Here is an 18,276-nt window from a genome sequence, read left to right on the forward strand (position 1 = left end):
TGTACTGAACCAGATGCCCAGAATGCTGGCCTTGAAACCTGAACTCCTACGCAAAACCTTACTAGGTCAACAAGAGAAATACTCTGTGGGCTAGATAAAATAGTACAGTACAGTATATTGTCATTTATGCTGTGGTTGAATGCTGTTCTTCTACATGTTTATCTTTTACTATGATTAACCAGTGTAATTCACCAAACAAACCCTTTGACCATCCATTTTAGCCTGATATAGGGTCCTGTGCTTATAGGCAAACAAGTAATTTAACCACATCATACCAGACTCTCTGTTTAAGCCTTGAGTAATACAATGAGATGTGAACTGCAAACATTAGACTAGCACATAAGAATATATTTTCAATATTCAATATTCATTTAAAAATAAATCTAAATAAAATAATTACCATAACCACATACAGTAACTCACACAATATTATTCATGTTGTATTTTACCTCAAAATACAACAACATACATTCAAAACATACATTCCAGCCATTATATACAGTACATTTTGTTTTACATGTAGATATTTCTCAATAGTAATGCTAATATAATTTGGTAAAAACAGTAGCAGTATTTTATTGTTAATGTACGCTATTTTAAAAAGTAATGTGCAGGTGTTGTAGATATATGTGAAAAGTAGCAAATTACTGTAACGTTTTACAATTTCGCTAAGGTGGAGCTGAAGCTGAGACAGAAGAGGGAGACAGACAGATGCTATTTGCACAACAATTACAGAGAGGTCTGAGTCCTCTGAGTCTGAGGTATTCCCCCAAAAGATAAAAAACACAGTGAGGTTTTTCTAGGTAAATAAATAAGTTTTTTGTGAATAAGATAAAAAGAATGATTTTTCAATATAGCTCCTCCTGACTCTAGTCGTATTTTTCATTCATTATAAAAACATAATCTGTAGTGTGTGGTGTAATCACGTGTCACGTTCAGATTTTTAAAACCAAGATTAAACTGAGAAATGTAAAAGTGGCTCCATTGAAAGTTTTTCCATTTAAAAAAATATATTTTAATGTAGAGAAAATAATGTCCATGTTAAAAAAACACATCTTAAAACACCTTGAAAAGAATTAGGAGTGGTTTATTGGATGTTGAGTAACAAATTATCAGACTTATTGAATATTGAATATTTACACATTTAAAAACACAGATGTTCCAACTTATTCAAGTCCAGACAATACACACTAATTTTATGTTCAATAAAACCTGAAGCAAAAGGAGGTCTGCAATGCAGACAACACAGAAATCATAATTATTACCAGAATATCACAGGTCAGACAAAACATGATATTTACAATATTTGCATTGTTGACAGCAGGTGGGGACGTGCCTTTACGTAAAAATATGACTATTTTGGTTGTGTCTCTTTTCCTTAATCTACACACCTTGTCTCCCATTGAAGAACTGTGTGATGACAGCAAGTACTGTAATTCAGGATCTAGGTAAACAGGGCTGTAAAGTAACAAAGTACAAATAGTATCTTACATTACTTAAGTACTTTTTTAGATAAATACTGTACTTTACTTAAGTAATTAATTCTGGAGACACTTTTAGGCAAGTACATTTGTTTAGAAAAGACAGAACTGATTGGATATGTTTTGGATGACAAACAGTACCTGTCTGTTGTGGCTTACTACAGTATATGTACAGTATTTATATGGTACACCATGGATCCCACTACAGTTCATTGATGTGTATGCTGCAGTTTTGGCAAATCTGTTTACCTATATATGACTTAATCTGATTTGCATAACCCCAAAGGCACGGTGGGAATTACCTCCAACAATGTACCTTCAGCAACGTCATTTACTGTATCTCCTGCAAAAATGCCCAGCTACCTACATTGGGGAAACTGGAAGGAGACTAGGAGACCAGTTCAGAGAACATGTTAGGGCTGTGAAGATAAAAGGTTTCTCCAAGCCCATAGTTTCTCATTTCATCTCTGACAGCCATGATCACACTGATCTCTCCATCTGCATTCTCAAAGAAGGGTTTCTCAACTCCCATAGCAGAAAAATAACAGTAACAAAACACATCCTGAAACTAGGTTCACACCATCCCCCTTCTCTCAATGACCAAATTATTTCTGTGTAATCTTCTCTATTCTCTTGCAGGTTTTGACTTCACACCTCTCTTCACCCCTCTCCACTTTGCACTTCCTGAGTGGCCTCTCTGCCTTTCTGCCCCCTCCCCTCTCACAGCTTTTGTTCTTTTGTGCTATTTAATCTTCGCTGTCTGCCCTGTCTTTTTCACACCTGAAGAAGGCTTCACAGCCGAAACGTTGTGTTTTCTCTCTTCTCTTTTCAGCATGGACTAAATCTATTAGTTGTTCCTTTGCATACATGTCTGATGCCCAACCAGATACTGTACTGATTTTTTAGAATAACCAGAAAGCAAAGAGACAAAATACCACCAAGAAGGAATATCAAAATTATTCTTGTGGCTCATAGAGAAGAAGGCAGAGAACAGTGCAGATCATCCATGGTCTTACCTCAAAGATTTGTTAAACTGAAAGACATCAAAGGAGCCTCAACCCAGTACTGCAAGAAAGCAATGCGAACCACTGCTCCACTGTGCCAGCCTAGTATCATCACATACAGTATATAAAAATATATAAATAGAGAAACATTTCTACTGTGTTATGCTGTAATTTAAACTTGTCCATGGGCTTTCTTGCATAATACATGGAGGAATGCATTGATCGATCACACCCATGATGGTACAACAGTTCTCTAGGAGCGTGAAAATTGTGTTCATTTTATTCTATATTCAGCCACCCCACAATGTGTTCTACCATCTTAGTCATAGATGCATTTTGTTATAATTGCAGTTAGCACTGTTTATTTAAAACTGATGCTATGTGGATTATTATTGTACAATGTGATCAGGTTATGAAACATAGGAATGTGAACAGAATGATATATCTTTTTGCCAGAAAGCTATTCATTTGAGGATAGATGGATGTTATTATTTGTAGCAACTGAGTAAATATTTCAGATGTATTATAGATTTAGTTCCCGAAATCATCAGTTGTACACAAAAAGAAGTGCACAATGTCATGTTATAGCATACAGGAGAGAAAGAGGGGGTCAGCCCACATTTCGGGTTCAATAACGAAGCAGAACAAGATTGACATCCTGTCAAATACTATCACGTGTTTGTCACAGGCCATAGTAGGTAAAGCGGTTATGAATTACATAATTGAAGGTTTCCAGCCATTTTATGTCTCTAGCGTTTTTAATATTATGCTACAGTACCTGCTTTTAAAGACAATATTATGTTTAACGTGGACTGTATTGCCACCACAACAGACTGCTTAATAGTGATGAACCTACATTGGAGTGACTGTGACTGGATTCATCCCAACAGTGTGCAGAGATGTCATGTTGCATATACTGTTGGCTTCTAAAAAGCTGGAACACTTTGGATGTTATGGTTTAAATGACATCCATTCAGAGTTTCAAAAATGCCAGTGATTTCAATCACCACAGACAATGGTTCAGCTGAAGGCCTTCAAAACGTTTGGTAATGAATAAAGTGGTTAGATATTAGATTCTAAAGGGATTTTTAAAAGTTTGTTTGAAACATTATTGTGGGTGACTAATTGAGTTGTTCTTTTTTTTTGTAAAAGTTTTATTTAATTTTGACCATTGACTCACTTCACATGTTCCTTAATGTCATCTCTCAGTTTCCCACTCCAAACCATTTCAAGCCACAAACACCCACATCAGTATCTATAGAGGTTAGCAGCACATGTCCACACTTGTAGTGACTTTTAATGTTCAGACGGGGGTGGTACTAATTAAAGGGATTTTTGAATATTCTCCCTTTCAACAACCATAAAATAGTCAAACAGGATTGCTTCCTTACCTTTTCATTTTTGTTTTACACTTTATAAAGCATTCATTGATGTTTCTAAATGTTTGGTAATAAATACATCTCTGAGGCCCTGAATTCTGAAGAGCAAAACCAAGGACCATAGGAAAAAGAAAGTTAGGGTGAATTCCACAAAATTGCCAGAGCCCACAATATGGACTTCTGTCTTGAGTACTGCACCACCTATCCAAACATGAGCATTGTGCATGCTAGCTCTTAAACCTGGTGGCACCTGTGAGTTCATCACAGACAGAAGCCAATGACACCTACAAAATATTTTCCAAGCCCCAAAATGGATAAAACTGGACAAACAAGTATTGCAGCTGAAAACATGGAAGCAGAATGCAAGCTGTATTTCACGCATTCTTAAAGAATAAGTTCTGGTGGGTAGCTGCATCAGCATGTGTAGGCTGCAAAGGAACAAGTAATAGGTTTATTCCATGCTGAAAAGAGAAGAAAGAAAACACAAAGTTTTGGCCATGGAGCCTTCTTCAGGTATGAGAAAGACAGGGGCATAAGCAAAGGTAATGTAGGGGGAGAACAAAAGCTGGGAGAGAGAAGGATCGGGGGGCAGGAGCAGGGGACGGAGTGGCCAATCAGGTAGTGTGAAGTCAGGACAGGTGAAGAGGGGTGTGAAATTAAACCTACAATGAATAGAGAGGATTTAGAAGAAAATTATTCTGTGATCATGATCACACTAATCTCTCCGTCTGTGTTCTCAAAGATGGTTTTCCTAACTCCTACATTAGAAAGTCTACAGAAACTAAAATTATCCTGCAGCTAGGATCACACCTTCCCTCTTCTCTCAAAGACAGACTAATTTTCTTCTAAACTCTCTCTATTGTAGGTTTCATTTCACACCTCTCTTTACTTACAGTATATAGGAATAAACCTATAACTTGTTCCCTTAAAGAATAAGGATAGACAGTATATTTACAGCACTGAGAATTAATATGCAAGAAGCATTTCTTTCCTGTGTATATTTGTCTTTGCAAAAAACATGATCATTCTTTCTTGAAACATTATTAAAATCTGAAATCTTTCCTTTACAGGTTAAATCCAGCAGAGGTGGCCTTCTTGACTGAATACGCTTCAGTCATGGACCCTTTGTCAATGATGCTGAATATCTTTTAAGCTGAAACTGACATGATTATTACAGTTTCTTCCTCTAAACGTTCAATGCACTATTGATTAGCATTACGGCAAAATGCTTGAAGACCTGTAGTAGATCTCACCTCTACCTTGCTACCAACAATCCGCACTGCATATACTAAAAACAATACCATAATCAAAAAGGGTGAGGAAGTCTGTCTTTAAATAGTAAAGCCCATTGACAAAGGCTCCACCATGGGGTGTATGGCTATGACTTAAGTTATATATCCTGAGCCGAAGGCAAGCTGTAACAAAAGTGAAGGTCATCTATCACAAGAGGGCACTATTGCTATTAGAGAAGTATTTGTTTATTTCCTGTTTTCGAAGACAATTAAACTTTTGTAATATCCACTTAACATGGACCAAAACATTGGTTCTTTTGGGCATAAGGAGAATCCACATGCTGGGCCAGAGACATGAACCAGGGAAACTGCAGGAAGTGCAGTGACAGAAAAGCTGCAGGCAGTGCAGTAGCAGGACAGGGAATCAGGCAGTAAAAACAGTCCAAGTTTGTAGTTGACAGACAGGGATCAGATTCTGTGAATGAGAAACTAAACACAGTCCAAGGCACAAAAGGGTGTCCGTAAGAGTGGGAGGGATCAGCGAATGATTGAATGAGGAAGTAGCAATCCAAGTGGTTAGACAGGGAACAAGGTTGAGACAAAGTAAAGTCAAAAATCCAAAACAGAAAACAAAGCACAAGCTAGGGAACACAGAAGACCAAGACTCAATAACAGAGTCTCAAGCACTGTCAGATCACAGCTTAAATATCCTGAACCACCTGAAGTGGGTGTGGTCGTAAATAGTCTCCAGGTGGTCCAGGTTTCCTGTCAGATCGCTATCCACAGCAACCAGTTCTCAGTGACAGGTTAGTGGAGTTGTGACTGGCTGCTGTGTCAATGCTTGTTATCCATACAGCACGACAACTTTCATTTTCATTTAACTTATGATATTTTCTTAGGTAACTGAGAAAGCTGCATGTGACATGTGAGGCATTTCCATAAACATAAGGAAAGGAAGCAATTATTTTTTAATTTACAAAAGACATCTTATTCTTGATGCTGTATTTGTAAAATCCTGATGACACCTTATTCCTGATGCTGTATTTGTAAAATCCTGATGATGATGTAAAATCAAGGTAATTGTATGAATGCTCATTATCTTGTGTTTTCTAGAAAAAACTGTAACACAAAGAAAGAGCATTTAACGGTTACTCAATATTGATTCATTTAAAATACATTTAAAAATTAGATCTTACCTAATACCTAATCACATGTTCAGTTCAGTTTTATACTGGAATTTTAAGGATGAAATCTAGTTTAGGTACAGATTATTTTGCTCTCTAACAGTACTAGGTAGATGGGTGGCACAGTGATGCAGTGGTTAGTATTGGTTCCTTGCAGAGCTGGGGCCTCTGGGTTTAATTCCTGGGGAGCTATCTGCATAGAGTTTGTTTGTCTCATGTTTTCTCCAGGTGCCTCAGTTTCTTACCACAAGCCAAAGACATACAGTAATAGTAGGTTAATTGGCTTCTGTAAAATTGCCCTGGTATGATTGTGTGTGTCTGTCTGCCCTGTGATGGACTGGTGCCAAATCCACGGTGTATAATGCAATGCTCCAGTTGCTTGCTGGGTTAGGCTCCAGCGTCCCCCAAAAACCCTGTACTGTATAAAGCTGGTAGCTGGTAAAGAGAATGAATGGATTAATGTTCAAATGTGTATGTATGGAAAATAAAATCTGATAAAGCCTGAGAAATATGAGAGTTGTGTGCCTAATGGTATTCAATCATTTTCAAATGTAATTATTTTATTTTCAAAATGCTCTTCATGTTTAATGTCGTCATTGTACAGCATACACATTTTCAATAATGATGTAAACATTGTTGTACAGTACAATTTTGGATTACATCAGGCAGCAGATGGAGCCCTTACTTGATCCCCTAGAACTATTAACCAAATCCTCAGTTGAAGAGGACTTTTTCATTTGAATGAAGACTTGCACATAAGAAAGTACCAAATAGCTTGGAGGATATTTGGCCTGAGGGACTTTCACATAATTAGGGAGTTGTTAGCACTCCTTTGCCTGCCTCAGCTGCCTGTGAGAGGCTTCAGTAATGCTGGACTTTTATCTATCTCAGGGAGAGCAAGACTGCACTTCAAAATCAACTGCTATTGAAGCTGAACAAGAGGTTCTGGAACACAGGTTATTTAGTCTAAAAGCAATAAAGATGAAAGTAATTTGACTCATCTGTTTTTATTCCTATTATTCAGATATGGAGTATGCATTTAGTAGTTTAGAAGAGTAATGGGAATCTACAACCTATTTTAAAAAAGGCTTTCAAGTTTTAAAATTTAACCCTTATCATAGGTACTGTATGTAAAGTAGAATTGCCACACATAAATATAACTGGTGTGAGCCTTGGGGTAGATTTCCATGGGCAGAATAAAAAGATGGCTACTTTTTATTTCTAATACTTGAGTGTTGTTAAGAGGTGATACTCCTATTTTTCTACTCAAGTTGTTTTGTAGAAGCAAACTTTTACTTTGTTACATATCTTTAAAGAAACACTACTTTTACTCAAGTAACACATTTTAATATATTTCACATGTGCAGGTGAGTATATTTTGAGCATCTGTCTTGTACTGTATATATTGCTTTTGTGACAGAAATAAAACCTGTGTAAATTGTATAAATTGTAAGATTATTATTGTCTTAATAATCAGGCCATTTGAGAAATGTATGTCAAATAGCTATAGGTCACAGCACACAAACTGAGACAGCACATGACTGATAATGACCTTTTTTCTTTTCTACTGAAACAAACATTACTTAAAATATTCTTTTCATAACCTCTTTGTAAGCTTCAAAGCAGTGGAAAAGAAACCCATACAGTACCCAACAAAGTTCACAACATCTTCTGTGCTCCACAGATTGACCACTAGGGTGAGACAAATCAGAGCCAGTTGGGAGTACTGAGAACAGCTGGCACACTCTCCTCAGACCTGATATTCTGAGGAATTCATTTCTTGGTTGGCTTATGTCCTTTGTTTTTTTTTTTCTCAAGTTACAAACCACTACTGTAAATATGTATTCTAAATCCCCTATATTTACACCTCTGCTTGGTCCAACAGATGCTACCTTAAATATGTAACAATACTTCCCATTGGCGCCCTTATACAGAATATCCGTTTTTTAAGCATTTGCTGTCTTGGTTTGTTGGATGTTGTTTATGTTTTCACTGATAGCTGCATTGTCAAGAGATGGCAATAACATCCCCAGAATATCACTTCATGCAGGAGGAGCTGTATGAATGCAAGGTGCCAGAGGTAATACTCTAGCCCTGTGTTGAAATGAAAGACACACATAACTGTACATAACATCTGGGGACTGCTGTGCCTAAAGGAGAACAAGAATTCTTTGGGAACACCAGTGCCTTGGACTGGCTGACGACTCAATGAGCCAGTATTGAATTGTAGATTCAGAGCTCTCCGGATTACAAATTCCTTTGTGACCAGTTTATTGAAACACACATAACATGTACAACTCCAGGAGCAAGTGTCATGAGAACGCGAATCATGCACACCTGTGAGAGTGGTGAAGAAAGGGCAGCAGTCTGAAGCTGCGTTAATGGTGGCATAAAAACTGTCCAGAGGCAGCTCCCCAGCAGAAGCTCCACCAGCAGAATGTACAATAGTTCTGTGGCTGAGTTTCAGTGCAGAATAGTTTCACTTCATATCCCACATTCTGCAGTAATTGGAACTTCCATAACCATGTAGCCTGATCACCTGGCTTCCTTGTAACAAGGCAAGCTATATGAACTGTAAGGTACTGCACCCCTTTGTCAGATGGTCATGTCCTCTACCCAAATCACCTACAGCAGTGGTTCTCAAACTGTGGTACGCGTACCGGCAGTGGTACGTGGAGTGCCGCCAGGTGGTACACCAAATGACCCTGGAACTGTGTCGTGTGCGCTGAAAAATCAGGACGGGTTTTCATATTTTGTATTTTAATATGTGTCGAATATGCAGCCTACTACGATACAGTGCGCGCTAATACTTCAATGGACACAAGAGATACTCTGTAATTCTATACCACTCTATAGGAATGCGTGCTACGGATGCAAGTGACCAATTGTATTTAAAAAAAGCTACTGTATCTCCAACAAATAGGGAGATAAGAGAATGTGCGTGATTTTGGAACAATGCCAACGTTGTAAACACAGGAATGCATAGAAATGTGTGCTACGAACGCAGGTCATCTTGTGAGCACACGAAAGCATGATAACAGAAAAATATTTAAGAACCGTTCTAATTTGAGAAAAATACACAGAGCGTCTCTGTGTTTCGCTCCCATGCGCATGAAATAAAAACTTAATAAATACGGAAATAAAAACGGAAACGTGGAAAAATGCAAGCTTGCGAATTGCTCAAGCAGGTAAGCTACACTATTTTTGAAGAACCTTATTTACCGTTGGCAAAAGAGCTGACACGTATTATGTGTAGAGAAAAGGCTGCTAAACAGCTCGACCTGCTGCCCCCCTCCCCCTGAAAGACACGGTCATTCATATAATTATTGAAATGAAGGATTATATCAAAAGTACACTGATAGAGCGCGTTAAGATGAGCAGATGTTTTTAGATGAGTCTGTAGTCGATTTGGCCAATTTGCTCGTTTACATTAGATACGAGTTTGAGGGTATGTCTCATGAAGACTTTCTGCTCTGTAAGCCGCTACCAACAGGAACTACAGGAGAGCACATATTTCAGCTTCTGAATGAATTTATCGAAGAGAATGGCCTCGACTGGATAAAATGCGTCTGAGTTTGTACAGACGGTGCTAGAGCAATGACAAGCCGACATAAAGGTGTAGTTGCACGAATTAGAGAGGTTGCTCCAGAAATGAATGTACGCATTACAACATCCACCGCGAGACCTTTGCCGTAAAGAAAATGCCTGACGATTTAATATCTGTTAGACTCTGTTTTGAATTGTAGCAAGGCTCGAAAAATTAATTCACATCTGCTTTGCTCAACTAAACAGGCTCACCCCTCTCACTGAAATGGTGCTTTTTTATTAGTTGTTGTTAATGTTTTTTTTTTCTGTAAAACACTTTGAGAAGCCACCTTTAAAGGCGCTATATCAAATAAAGTTTATTATTATAATATTTATTAAATGTATGTGTGAGTGTGTGTGCACGCATGCTCAAGTTGGTCATTGAGAATTTCTGGGGTTCCTATGAGATGATGACTTGTAGGTGGTACTTGGATGCTTTGGTTGGATTAGGGGTGGTACTTGGTCCAAAAAGTTTGAGAACCACTGACCTACAGTACCATGGTATCTGCTTCAACTTTCTTCTCCAGCAGCCATTAATGCTATTTTTTTGTGTCACTCAGCCACTTCATTCAAATGCACAAATATTAATAACATTACTTTATTAACCCTTTACAATTTCTTGCATTAGGAATTATCTTTTCACATACCCCAGCTTGCTCTCCATGTGACACACAGACAGGGAGAGAGCCTGGGGTCAGAGCACACGGTCTGCCATAGTAAAGTGCCCCTGGAGCAGTTGGGGTTAAGGGCCTTGCTCAGAAGTTCAATAGAATACAGTAGGATTCCTCTGCCGGCTGCAGGATTTGAACCAGTAACCCTCCAGCCACAGGCACGGATCCTTAGCCACAGAGCCACTGCTCCGCCCATTATCCTGCTTTCTTTATTGGAGGATTTGTGTGGCAAAGCTTCACTTCAAATAAAGGCCACATACAGTATGTCACTTTCAGTGTCATTGACTTTCTTAGTCTACAGCAAACAAGCATAATCTTCTGGGTCATGGTTTCCCTCCCTATGTACTACAAAGATACTCCTGTACCTTCTGTGTTCTACTGCCTAGTTTCAGGTACCAATCTGATGGGGTTGGTGTTAGTCTTCCTTACCATATGTCTGATCCTAGTGGTGCAGAAAACCTGCAGGTCAGCCCAGTCTGGCAGCACAAATTTCCATTACTGTTCACAAGACTGGAGTGCATCGCTTAACCTCACTGCTCCACAGCCAAAATAATGCGTCTCTTTTCTTTTCAGCATGGAATAAACCTTTACTTGTTCCTTTGCAGCCTACTCATGCTGATGCAGCTACCTACAGTACTTGAACTTTCTAAAATAACTTGGCTAGTCAACTAACAATAAACATGGAAACATGAAGACTACCATCTAGCCTTTCCTATAGCTGTTAACTTTCATCCATCCATTTTCTAAGTTCTTTATCCAATACAGGGTTGCAGGGAAGCTGGAGTCTATATGCTGGCATGCAAGGGGTGCAAGGCAGGGCACACCCAGGATGGGATGCCAGTCTATCACAGGGTACACACATCCACACACACAAACGTCTACACAACTCACACCAGGGCCCAGAAATTTTACCAGAAATTAATTTATTTTTGACTAAAGGAAGAAAGTGTAGCACCTGGAGGAAACCCACACAAACTGCTCTTCACTTCCATATTTTATCTATATTTTGTTTTACAAAAAAAAAACATAAGCTCATACTGTAATGTCTGAATAATTCTAAATTAAGAAAACCCAATCAGAAGAGGCTAAATTCTCTGTGATTTAATTTGTGACAGGTTTTAGCTCTTGATTATGGAGCTCAGGAAGGACCATTGGAGAAAATAGTTTTATCTTATGCACATGATTAGTTATTTCATGAACATGACATAGCAAGTTGCAAGTTGTGATAGTTATGTTGTGGCATTGACATAAGAAGTCGTATGCGTTAGACAATATTTTCCCCAGTGTACCATCCTAGGCTTTGTACTTCTTACTGTACCAATGGGTGTTGTATGCTTGGGACGCTGTAGGGTGGGTCTCCGTATCCCATGGCTCTGTTCTCTTGTGCCCCGTTCTCTCCAGCTCTGTACCAATGGGTGCTGTACTGTGGGGCTCTATACTCCAAGGCGCTGTACTCTTCGGTACCATATTCCAGATTTCCGATTCTGAATATGAACTTTCAGGAGCCTTTTTAACATTAAATTTTGAAAGTGCATCAAGGATTTTAACATGACTCTTGACCCACGCAAGCTTAGCATCAGCACAAATCTCTTTACCTCCTCTTGTGGAAAATCTGTAAATCAACAACAATAATTCATGATACATTTACAATGTACTGTATTACTACTGTATAATGCAGTACCTTTTTAAATACAGAAACCCATCTGCACCCAAAGCCATCCTAAATGCTACACCCCTTTAACCCTAGACACCTGGGGTCATAACAGTAGTGAAACAATATGGTTCACTTAGTATTTCTTAATTTACATTTTTCCTACAAGAAAGAACAAAATGAGTATAGCCACTAATATGAATACATTACACACCTCTTACCATAATCCTCTTTTATATAGAGTGAGACTAAGGCTACATTAATATGCTTATTTACCTTCTAAAATTTGTACAAAGCCTGCTGCCCAAAGTCTTGATAAGGAGACAAACCCAGATCCCCTGGACTACAATATGTTTGCCCTACTCTACTTTTCTGACTACTGCCATGTACAGTATGACAGGCAGGTCAGGTTTGTGTAGCTGCAGGACAGGTTCCTGGTTTATTATTTAGTACAGAATAATAACAATTACTAACCTTAACTAAATTTAACCTTGATTTATCTGTAGTGAAGAAATGGGCCCGTGTTCTGAACTTTTGGAATTTATTCCATGATGAATTGTGGACTTTAGTCCCTTTCCCCCTGAATGTGAGACATGAACAGAACTTACATGACGGCACGCCTGTGGCACATAGAGCTTGTGATCTTATAAGTGGCCAGAGCCTTAATGGGAAGCCTCTTCGGGTAGAAATCAAAGCAACATTGACTCACTCCACGGCTGTCTAAAACAAAACAAAACAATACTTCAGATTATTACAAGTACGGGATATTATTATATTACATGTTTAACATACTGTAATACTAATGAAAAAGAACAAGGGTCACATGAATGAAAAATGCATTTCTATGAATATATGTAGGAGACTTGTAAGCATTTTTTAAGTATTATGAAAGAAATTAATCTTTACAATTTGAAAACAAATGTGATGTAAAAATAAATTACATTAATATTTAACAGAAATACAATTTAATTCCATATTTAAACATTCATCTGGCTGATGGCTATCTATAACGAAACATCATTTACAAATGCTGGCAGTAAAACAATATGATACAGATCTTCCTCTGGCTGTATCTAAAGAAAAAACTTCTAAAATATATGAATGAAAGGAACAAGGGTCACAATAATGAAAAATACATTTCTATGAATATATGTAGAGCTTGTGTGCATTTGTGAGCAGTATGAAATTAATTTAGTGTTAGATTTGAAAGCAAACCAACACAATTAAAAAACAGATTAAATATAATTAATACTTTACAAAAACACAGTTTTGTTACATATTTAATTTTGACCTTTTTCCCCATGTAGAACAGTTCTAATATATTTACTTTTCTCATTGAGTGGATGAAATTGTGAATGTGCTGTACTGCACTGGTGACAAATTTGAAAAAATATTATAACCTCAATTTCTTCTTTCAAAAAATCATAATTTGACATTTAATTGTCTTTACCTCATGAATCAGAGGCATATAAACAGGGTTACAATGTTGATTACAATGTTACAAAAACCTTTCTTCACTGCTTTTGGCAAATGTAAGAAATTCAGCCATGAAATTGATATACAGTAGTATACTTCAATATAACAACAAATAGTAAACTGTTTTGGGATCTATTGCACTGTAAAATTAAAACATGTATTACTGACTGTTTTCTTTGTGTCTTCTGCACCACATTTTGCAAATTAATACTGTACAGTATATACTTACTTTCAGAGAGTATCGCTGAACACAAACCAGCAAGAAGACATTCTTGGATTATGAGTACTGTGGATTTCATCTTTCAAAGTCCAGCACTGTTTGCTGAGCTCAGAATGGTCTTCTCACAGTTGTTGGATCCTCAATTTACTGATATAATAGTAAATTAACGTATTGGCAGTTAGTGAATAATTAGTGCGTTAGGCAAACCCTATATAGTAAGAACTTGGGTAAGAAAGAGGATTTGGGCAGGAAATGTTCTGCTTCTATCAGTCAGTTCTGTGGTAAAAGTTGGTGTATCATACTGCATGGGTGCCTGTAACAGAAATAGGATTATGTGGTCACCTTTTTTTGCAAGCTGTACAATCTTATCTGAATCTTATACCAATCATAAAAATTCAAACACGATTCAGATGTGGTTGAGATCACATACTTCTGTTAATTAGCCATATGGTCAAAGTGGGTTTAGAATCAACAAATGGCAGTTTAAATAATGTTCTATGCATGTTTACCTTTAGTAGGTAAATACAATATTCATGTCCATAACAATCTAAACAATCATTTTGGGAACTGTTTGAACTGACATGATTATAGCTTAATTTAATTTAATTTAAAACTTAAATATCCAGATGACACCCCATATTTTGTCACAAATTAGCATAGATGTGTTACCCAGGTTAATCATATCAATATCAGAGTTTTGTATGCAACATTTAATCAGTTTATACATGACACTCCCCCAGGATGAGCAATCATGATCAAAACCAATACTATCTTAAACAATATCCTAAATGAGGTCTTACAAACATTATGAAAATCATGGTCATCTTTCCTTGAATTAAACACATTTTATATATACTGTACATATACTGTAGCTTTCTGCAGTTCAGAATCACATAAGTAAAATGTACATAGTTCCTACTTCCTGCTTTATGTTCCTTAATTTTTAAAGTAATTTGCTATTGCTCTGCTGCTTCCATGTTAGGTATTTTTTCTACTTCTGTACACAGATACTTGTGGTACACCTCTGCTTACATGAGCTCATTCAGAGTTTATACCCTTTGACACAGCCAGGGATGCAGTTCCTTAACAGGTACATTTAAATGGGTGAATCTCCAGAAAACAGACTATCACAAATCCATACATTTTAGAAATATATGCTATTTTAATTTATAGTGAGATTAAGCTTCCACAACAAAAACCATGTAACACAAAAAATCCTAGCAACTCTTTGAGCTCTACCTCAATTTCTTCTTCTGTGTTTCCTCTATATAAATAAAATAAGGCAGCTACTGTATAAGATGCTAACTGGCAGCAAAATTCCAACTCTTTAATCCAGAAAAATAAAAGACTTTCCAAAAATCACAACAAACAATTTGGTCAGTCATTTTCTCTCTTTCTTCTTACTTCTCCACTGAGACAACAGAAATCAACAGGATATGGATGCATCCTTTTCCAGGTTTTTAGCTGTCTCAAAACCCATTGGTCAAATGATTAATGGTGGCAGGACATTCCCCACAGCTGTCTACCACCTTATCTGAACCCACTCTCGTATCACATAGGACTGTATAAACTTTTAACATGCCTGTCTGTTAACCACACTTTAATTAATCCATGTTCATGCATTACCTTGGATTCCACTGGCTTTTAGTTTGAAAAAAAAAACTGTCATGATGGACCATCTCAAAAGCTCTCTGGAATTTAAAAAAGAATCTTGTTGCTTGTTCAAACAATTCTAGTGTGTTAAAGAAGATCTTCTCTTTCTTATTGCTGATGTCTCTTTAAAATGATATTTCAGGAATGTACCACTTGAGGGAGTGATATTATTTAGGTGGGTAGCTGCGTCAGCATGCGTAGGCTGCAAAGGAGAACACGTCAGGGCTGTAAAGATTAAAGATCTCTCCAAGCCCATTGTTTCTCATTTCACCTCTGACGGCCACGACCAATCTAATCTCTCCGTCTGTGTTCTCAAAGACGGTTTTCCGAACTCATACATCAGAAAGACCACCGAAACTAAAATTATTCTGCAGCTAGGATCACACATTCTCCCTTCCCTTAACGACAGATTACTGTTCTTTTAAATTTTCTCCATTCATTGGAAGTTTTATTTCACACCTCTCTGCACCCATTCTGACTTCACACCTCTTGATTGGCCTCTCTTTCTGTCCCCTGCTCCCGCCTCTCACTCCTCTTCCCTCTCAACCTTTGTTCTCCCGCTACTTTACCTTTGCCTACTGCCCTGTCTCTCTCACACCTGAAGAAGGCTCCACGGCCGAAACGTTGTGTTCTCTTTCTTCTTTTTTTCAGCATGGAATAAACCTATTACTTGTGATATTATTTAGTCTGTTGTGGTTCTGTTGTGTCCCCAATTACAAGTTTAGTTAAGTTAAAACATCCTAGTTAAAAGTTAATAAATAAGATTCTGTATTTCCTTAGGTTCAAAATGGGAAATACCATTAGGCCCTGGTGACAGGCCAACTTATTCACCTTTAGTTAACAAGTGTGAAAAGTGTTTAATCAAGTTTTACATTACACCATATCCCCCTTTTTTACTGTACCTCTTCCTGTCAATACTTTCTGACCAACAAATTCATAGCACAGGTACCTCTTTTAGGTTAATCTTTTTTGCTCTTTCCTTTACAGCTGCAAAGAGCTGCACACAGAGACACTACCCTTGTAGCACTAAAGTGGCTTCCTTCTGCTCTCCAGTATAATGGAGCTCATAACATACAATTTATCAAAAGCAAAAGTTTGTCCATATTAAATTCCACCTAGTCCCATCTGTCATGTTTTAGCTCTAATTTACTAGTGTGAATATCCTGGTATCCATTTTCAATACCTCTCCTCTTGTATGTTTTTCCTAGCAGACATCATGCTTAACGTGACATTTAGAGTTACTGTAGCTCTCAAAAGTCTGGAAAACAGCTTCTGTTTGGCTGTTTTAGTTTGATTATACAAACAATACAAAGGACTGCACTACAAAGGGTTGTGGGAACGGGACAGAGGAATATAGGATGTGATTTACAATCAATCAATGAGTTCCACACCAACCGCTGTAGCAATAAAGCCCTGATACATCATTCAGGATCCCAGCCATCCCAAACACAAACTGTTCTCCTCCCTGCCCTCTGGCAAGTGGTACCACACTTTTAAAGCAAGGATCACTAAACTCAAGAATAGCTTCTATCCCACTGAAGTATGCATCCTCAACAGCTAACTGCAGGGTGTCACGACCACCAGGCAGTCAAGACCAAATCGTAAGCGAGCTAATCAGCCTCAGCAGCGGGTGATTATTAACAAACGCCGCTGCACGAGTTAAACCACCTGCGCACACTTACTGAGCGGTGCGCACCTCTATTTATACCATCTTCACCTGCTCCCCCCTACTCGGTATTGAGTCTACTCCTGGAGAGTTTTACCTGGCGGTTTTCCCCCGTACCTCGCTTATTCTGGATTTTGGATTCCCCTTCTGCCTTTTCGACTTTGCACCTCGCCTCTCGCCTCGGACTGTTTGCTACCGGAGTACTTCCTGGATTACGACTTGCCTTTCGCCTTTTGACTACGGCCTTGCCTCTCGTTTTGGTTTGTTCGCCTGCCTCATCTATTACCCGTGCCTGCGTCTGCACAGGATCCTTGTATCTTCCCACCAGGGATTCCTAACGCGGGGCCACATAATTTTTACATAGTTCAGGTGGGTAGCTGCGTCAGCATGCGTAGGCTGCAAAGGAACAAGTAATAGTTTTATTCCATGCTGAAAAAAAGAAGAAAGAACACAACGTTTCGGCCGTGGAGCCTTCTTCAGGTGTAATTTTTACATAGTCTGCCATTCTTTTTGTCTCACTACTACTATATATTGAGGGAGACGTGGTAGCTCGGACAGCAAGGGTGTCTAGTTCCTGACTGGAAGGTCCCGGGTTAAATCCCAGGTAGGGCTAAGCGATGTTGCTTAGTCTAATTCCTTCCAGACAGCTCCCAGGTCCACTCAGCCTGCTTTCCAAATGAGTATCAGGGGTTAATCGTTCTGGGGGTGATAGGCTGGCAGGAGTGTGATGCTGACCACATCACCTCCACCTCCAGTATCAGATGACTGAGTAAAATGGTGGCCCTTGCCCTCCATTCCCCATGAGCCTTTATGGCCTGAAAAGGGAACTCCCTACTACATCTTTTGTTCCTGCTGTTGTCTTTTGTACTGTATGTCCCCAGAGATCAGAATTAAGAATTCACATGTACAGTATGTGTACATGTGGCAATAAACTACTCTACTCTCTCTACAATGTGGCAAATGAAGGCTACAGCACCACAAAAGGTGTGTTGGACAAAAGAGTCAGTGTTTAAAGTCAACTTTAATATTCTAGGACATTGAAAGTGGGGAATTAGTACGGAGTGAAGTCAATAA

At 38.3% G+C, this 18,276-nt stretch overlaps 1 long non-coding RNA gene across 3 annotated transcripts; it reads right to left on the reverse strand.

Moving 5' to 3' along the window:
* Window positions 1–11,442: 11,442 nt before the first annotated feature.
* Window positions 11,443–17,634, reverse strand: LOC138242435 (uncharacterized). 3 transcript variants are annotated; one of them, XR_011191563.1, is made up of 4 exons: window positions 17,320–17,634; window positions 13,893–14,196; window positions 12,796–12,907; window positions 11,443–12,148 (listed from the first exon to the last, which is right to left on the reverse strand). It is a non-coding gene; the product is annotated as an uncharacterized lncRNA (long non-coding RNA). The 3 variants fall into 3 exon arrangements; XR_011191564.1 differs by having other exon boundaries at window positions 17,300–17,634; XR_011191562.1 differs by lacking the exon at window positions 17,320–17,634 and adding an exon at window positions 15,510–15,650.
* Window positions 17,635–18,276: the final 642 nt, after the last annotated feature.

Source organism: Lepisosteus oculatus, chromosome 2 (assembly GCF_040954835.1).
Source record: "Lepisosteus oculatus isolate fLepOcu1 chromosome 2, fLepOcu1.hap2, whole genome shotgun sequence".
NCBI classification, from domain to species: domain Eukaryota; kingdom Metazoa; phylum Chordata; class Actinopteri; order Semionotiformes; family Lepisosteidae; genus Lepisosteus; species Lepisosteus oculatus.